This window comes from Glandiceps talaboti, chromosome 19 (genome assembly GCF_964340395.1).
Source record: "Glandiceps talaboti chromosome 19, keGlaTala1.1, whole genome shotgun sequence".
In the NCBI taxonomy this organism is placed as follows: domain Eukaryota; kingdom Metazoa; phylum Hemichordata; class Enteropneusta; family Spengelidae; genus Glandiceps; species Glandiceps talaboti.
The window spans coordinates 7,473,537-7,480,042 of record NC_135567.1 but is presented as its reverse complement, the minus strand read 5'-3'; positions in this window follow the sequence as shown (position 1 = coordinate 7,480,042).

Here is a 6,506-nt window from a genome sequence, read left to right as displayed (position 1 = left end):
ATCCCCAAACCTGTCCCCTACCCTAACTCTAACCCTATCCCCAAACCTGTCCCCTACCCTAACCCTAACCCTATCCCCAAACCTGTCCCCTACCCTAACTCTAACCCTATCCCCAAACCTGTCCCCTACCCTAACTCTAACCCTACCCCCAAACCTGTCCCCTACCCTAACTCTAACCCTATCCCCAAACCTGTCCCCTACCCTAACTCTAACCCTATCCCCAAACCTGTCCCCTACCCTAACTCTAACCCTATCCCCAAACCTGTCCCCTACCCTAACTCTAACCCTATCCCCAAACCTGTCCCCTACCCTAACTCTAACCCTACCCCCAAACCTGTCCCCTACCCTAACTCTAACCCTATCCCCAAACCTGTCCCCTACCCTAACTCTAACCCTATCCCCAAACCTGTCCCCTACCCTAACTCTAACCCTATCCCCAAACCTGTCCCCTACCCTAACTCTAACCCTATCCCCAAACCTGTCCCCTACCCTAACTCTAACCCTACCCCCAAACCTGTCCCCTACCCTAACTCTAACCCTATCCCCAAACCTGTCCCCTACCCTAACTCTAACCCTACCCCCAAACCTGTCCCCTACCCTAACTCTAACCCTATCCCTAAACCTGTCCCCTACCCTAACTCTAACCCTACCCCCAAACCTGTCCCCTACCCTAACTCTAACCCTACCCCCAAACCTGTCCCCTACCCTAACTCTAACCCTACCCCCAAACCTGTCCCCTACCCTAACTCTAACCCTATCCCCAAACCTGTCCCCTACCCTAACTCTAACCCTATCCCCAAACCTGTCCCCTACCCTAACTCTAACCCTATCCCCAAACCTGTCCCCTACCCTAACTCTAACCCTATCCCCAAACCTGTCCCCTACCCTAACTCTAACCCTACCCCCAAACCTGTCCCCTACCCTAACTCTAACCCTATCCCCAAACCTGTCCCCTACCCTAACTCTAACCCTATCCCCAAACCTGTCCCCTACCCTAACTCTAACCCTACCCCCAAACCTGTCCCCTACCCTAACTCTAACCCTATCCCCAAACCTGTCCCCTACCCTAACTCTAACCCTATCCCCAAACCTGTCCCCTACCCTAACTCTAACCCTATCCCCAAACCTGTCCCCTACCCTAACTCTAACCCTACCCCAAACCTGTCCCCTACCCTAACTCTAACCCTATCCCCAAACCTGTCCCCTACCCTAACTCTAACCCTACCCCAAACCTGTCCCCTACCCTAACTCTAACCCTAACCCCAAACCTGTCCCCTACCCTAACTCTAACCCTATCCCCAAACCTGTCCCCTACCCTAACCCTAACCCTAACCCCAAACCTGTCCCCTACCCTAACTCTAACCCTATCCCCAAACCTGTCCCCTACCCTAACTCTAACCCTATCCCCAAACCTGTCCCCTACCCTAACTCTAACCCTAACCCCAAACCTGTCCCCTACCCTAACTCTAACCCTATCCCCAAACCTGTCCCCTACCCTAACTCTAACCCTATCCCCAAACCTGTCCCCTACCCTAACTCTAACCCTATCCCCAAACCTGTCCCCTACCCTAACTCTAACCCTATCCCCAAACCTGTCCCCTACCCTAACTCTAACCCTATCCCCAAACCTGTCCCCTACCCTAACTCTAACCCTATCCCCAAACCTGTCCCCTACCCTAACTCTAACCCTACCCCCAAACCTGTCCCCTACCCTAACTCTAACCCTATCCCCAAACCTGTCCCCTACCCTAACCCTAACCCTATCCCCAAACCTGTCCCCTACCCTAACTCTAACCCTATCCCCAAACCTGTCCCCTACCCTAACTCTAACCCTATCCCCAAACCTGTCCCCTACCCTAACTCTAACCCTACCCCCAAACCTGTCCCCTACCCTAACTCTAACCCTATCCCCAAACCTGTCCCCTACCCTAACTCTAACCCTATCCCCAAACCTGTCCCCTACCCTAACTCTAACCCTATCCCCAAACCTGTCCCCTACCCTAACTCTAACCCTATCCCCAAACCTGTCCCCTACCCTAACTCTAACCCTATCCCCAAACCTGTCCCCTACCCTAACTCTAACCCTATCCCCAAACCTGTCCCCTACCCTAACTCTAACCCTACCCCCAAACCTGTCCCCTACCCTAACTCTAACCCTATCCCCAAACCTGTCCCCTACCCTAACTCTAACCCTATCCCCAAACCTGTCCCCTACCCTAACTCTAACCCTATCCCCAAACCTGTCCCCTACCCTAACTCTAACCCTATCCCCAAACCTGTCCCCTACCCTAACTCTAACCCTATCCCCAAACCTGTCCCCTACCCTAACTCTAACCCTATCCCCAAACCTGTCCCCTACCCTAACTCTAACCCTATCCCCAAACCTGTCCCCTACCCTAACTCTAACCCTATCCCCAAACCTGTCCCCTACCCTAACTCTAACCCTATCCCCAAACCTGTCCCCTACCCTAACTCTAACCCTATCCCCAAACCTGTCCCCTACCCTAACTCTAACCCTATCCCCAAACCTGTCCCCTACCCTAACTCTAACCCTAACCCCAAAAATAATTGTAAAGCATTTGAGCATGGCGTGGGAAAGCGCTACATAAGAACCCAACATTATTAACATTATTATTATTATTTCTTATCTGCTGGATATATCCGGCGCTGTTTAAGCCACTTCAAAGTTCTGTTTTCGATCATTCCTTTGTATGCATGTAAGCTGTCAAGCTACTATCGCCCTCTACGACCATTTAATCTTATGAAATTACACTTTCCACTTAATATTCTAGAGTATGACCTCAAGGTCATATTGTGTTGTTGTTGTTGTTGTTGTTGTTGTTGTTGTTGTTGTTGTTATGAGTCGGCCATTTTGGAGATTCAGCATTGTAAGTCATGGCGTGAGTCTATCACTGGCATGGCTGATGGCCATGGATATTCGGATAAGTATGCACTATACTTTGTACATGATTACAGATGGGGGACGCTTTTAAAAAATTCAAATTTAGGAAAAACACCATTGCTGTTGTAATGTATTAGTTGGTGATGTCTGTTGTAAAAAAGTTTCATGATTTTTGAAATTATCTCTATCAAACTTAAGCAATTGTAAAACTCTAACATCGCCAGAATAAATTGTAAATACCTAAAATACCAGCAGTTCTTGAGAATTCCATCTATGCAATTTGGTTCTGTCTTTTATCACAAAATCTCCAAAGTAAGTGTACACATACATTTGAGTACAGGTTGATATGATCATTGACTCCATACTATATATTATTGTTTGTACTCTGATTTTATCCAACAAAATATTGTCTGCTTCAAATTCTCCAACTCAACTGAAAACATGATGCGTGTATATACGTACGTACGTATTTCCGGGTCCCAGTGCAGGACTCACGACAATTTCATTGGTTATTGACACTGAATATAGTTGGGGATATGTGGCAGTCACGGTATCATCGATTGTTACAGAAATATCGCTACTATTATCCAAAATTTCTCAGTCATGAGGCTTGCTGACCAGTGTGATAAAGATCTACATATTGACCTCTGCATGATTTTCTAATCACTAGTGTAGGGTGGGGCCAAAATCTTGAGAAGTTTCTGACAAACTATTGCAGAGTATAGTAGTACAGTTGTGTGAGAGGAGGCCGGTGATGGTGAAACGTCACAACGTATCTTACAGTCTATCATAGGATGTGTTCCTTTATAAAGAAAATACGCACCCCCTAGGTGTGACATAATCCCTGAAAATATCGTCAAAATATAATGACGAGAACCCAGAAAAATAAACGATATTTGCGTTCTAAGGACTTCTTGGCTGTCAAAATAAATTATAGTCGCGCTCTAAGGACTTCTTGGCTGTCAAAATAAACGATATTCGCACTTTAAGGACTTCTTGGCTGTCAAAATAAACGATATTCGCACTCTAAGGACTTCTTGGCTGTCAAAATAAACGGTATTCGCGCTCTTAGGACTTCTTGGCTGTCAAAATAAACGGTATTAGCGCTCTAAGGACTTCTTGGCTGTCAAAATAAACGATATTTGCACTCTAAAATAAAAGCGAATATTTGAAAATCTCACTTAAAATATTAGCAAAAATCTCTCAATTGTTTGTAATTTATTTCGTCGCATACACTTATTTATTACTTTTAAGTCAAGAAAACTACACAAAATACGTTAATACAAAAGTTGATTACTTGAAGCTAATTTCCCCATAGGTTTAACATGGCAAGCGAAAAAGTTGAAAAAGTAATTAATTCCTCTTCTCCCAATATTTTCACAAATTATGTACATTAATTATATGCATTGCTATTAAAAAAGAAAAAAAAATATCCTGTCTTCTCAGGAAGTATTCCTCCGACGTTCAATGGTAAACACATGCAATGGATTAATTAACGGTAACTTTCTTAATATTTAGTTGGTTTTCAAATGGTATACATTTTTGGAGAGCGCATAACATTATACTGTCTATGTACAAATACTTATGGTTGCTATGTTAAAAACAGTATCAAAAAATGTCGGGGAATATCGGAAAATGTCGGAAAAACATTCACTAAATCTTTAAGCCATTTCAGTGAATTGTGGGTGAATTCTGTTTACAGTAATTCCACCACCAACACAAGATACCAGTGAAATGTATCTAATTTACACAGTCCTTTCAACTCTTAATACCATCAAGTATTGAGCTACGTCTGCTGTGAGGTCACCATAGTGATCTGAAGGGATTACTGCCCTCATACAGCCATTTTGTGTACAACCTCATTATTATTCATAAACCAGGGACTTAGAAGGGGAGTCCCCTATATGCATGTTTACTTCAATGACATTTTCAGCTTTTTATAGTAAACATCCGCTGGCGCTGCGTTCTTGTACAGAAGACAGTGGTTGCCAGGGCGACCTAAACTGGTGTTTTCGACCACAGTAGTTGAGTCAATCTGCCTCCACAAAAACTTAACAGTTGGCGTAATTCTGGTCATTTTCATGTGACTGAGAATTTACACAATATTGACAAGGGATATTCCGGCAGTGGCGAAATCTCACGAGACCCCCCAGCAACCGTTGCTAACCACGTGACAAAGGTTAAGCTTCGGCTGCGATATGTCATTTAAACACTTGAAAGCACACCGAAATACCAATAACAATCAAGCTATGAAAATGTTAAATTTAGTTTAGCTTTACTGCTCTCATGATGTTTACAGAAAAGGACAAAAACAATAACTCGGAATATCTCTTGATAGATTCAACATTGCGCGAGAACATGGTGCATCTAGGGATACCACGACTTGGTTATAGAACATGGTGTACCTGGGGATACCACGACTTGGTTATAGAACATGGTGTACCTGGGGATACCACGACTTTGTTATAAAACATTGTGTACCTGGGGATACCACGACTTGGTTATAGAACATGGTGTACCTGGGGATACCACGACTTGGTTATAGAACATGGTGTACCTGGGGATACCACGACTTGGTTATAGAACATGGTGTACCTGGGGATACCACGACTTGGTTATAGAACATGGTGTACCTGGGGATACGACGACTTGGTTATAAACATAGTGTACCTGGGGATACCACGACTTGGTTATAGAACATGGTGTACCTGAGGATACCACGACTTGGTTATAGAACATGGTGTACCTGGGGATACCATGACTTGGTTATAAAACATGGTGTACCTGGGGATACCACGACTTGGTTATAGAACATGGTATATCTGGGGATACCATGACTTGGTTATAGAACATGGTGTACCTGGGGATACCACGACTTGGTTATAAAACATGGTGTACCTAGGGATACCACGACTTGGTTTCAGACTATTAGAATCAAACATGAGCTAATATACATAAATCTGTGTATGACCCACTCAGAGTTTAGTTCGATAATAGAAAATGGACTTGGCATTTGTGGCGAATTTTCATAAACGACTTCAAATGGTTACTGTTGTATATCTCATTTTATTTATAGCATTCTAGTACAAAGTGCCTTGTTCTCTCTCTTAACCTTTCAATGACTTCAACAATTAATATGACTACGACTTGACTAGTTTCCTATCTGTAGCTTAGACCATTATTGATATAAACGATACAAATACTTCCTAAAAAAATGACATTCCAGAAATTGCCATTACATTTCACACTACGGGCGTCATTTTTTTTTCACTGAACTGAGAACCTGGCCGTTCTTGGAAATTAAATTAGTGCTGTGTCAATTTTTATCATGTCAACTTTTTATATTATATATATATATATATATATATATATATATATATATATATATATATATATATATATATATATAAGAAATGAAATACCTTGAAATTTACTGGATTGACTAACTCTAAAATCTGTGCCTCCATTGACCTGAACATGTTGAATTGCACACACACATAGTCCATAGAGACACACTTTCAAATAATTTAATGAGTTTGTATCTCTATGGTAACTGGCCTCCACTTTGCATGTTTTCCCCAAATTTTCTCACTTTGTACTTGAT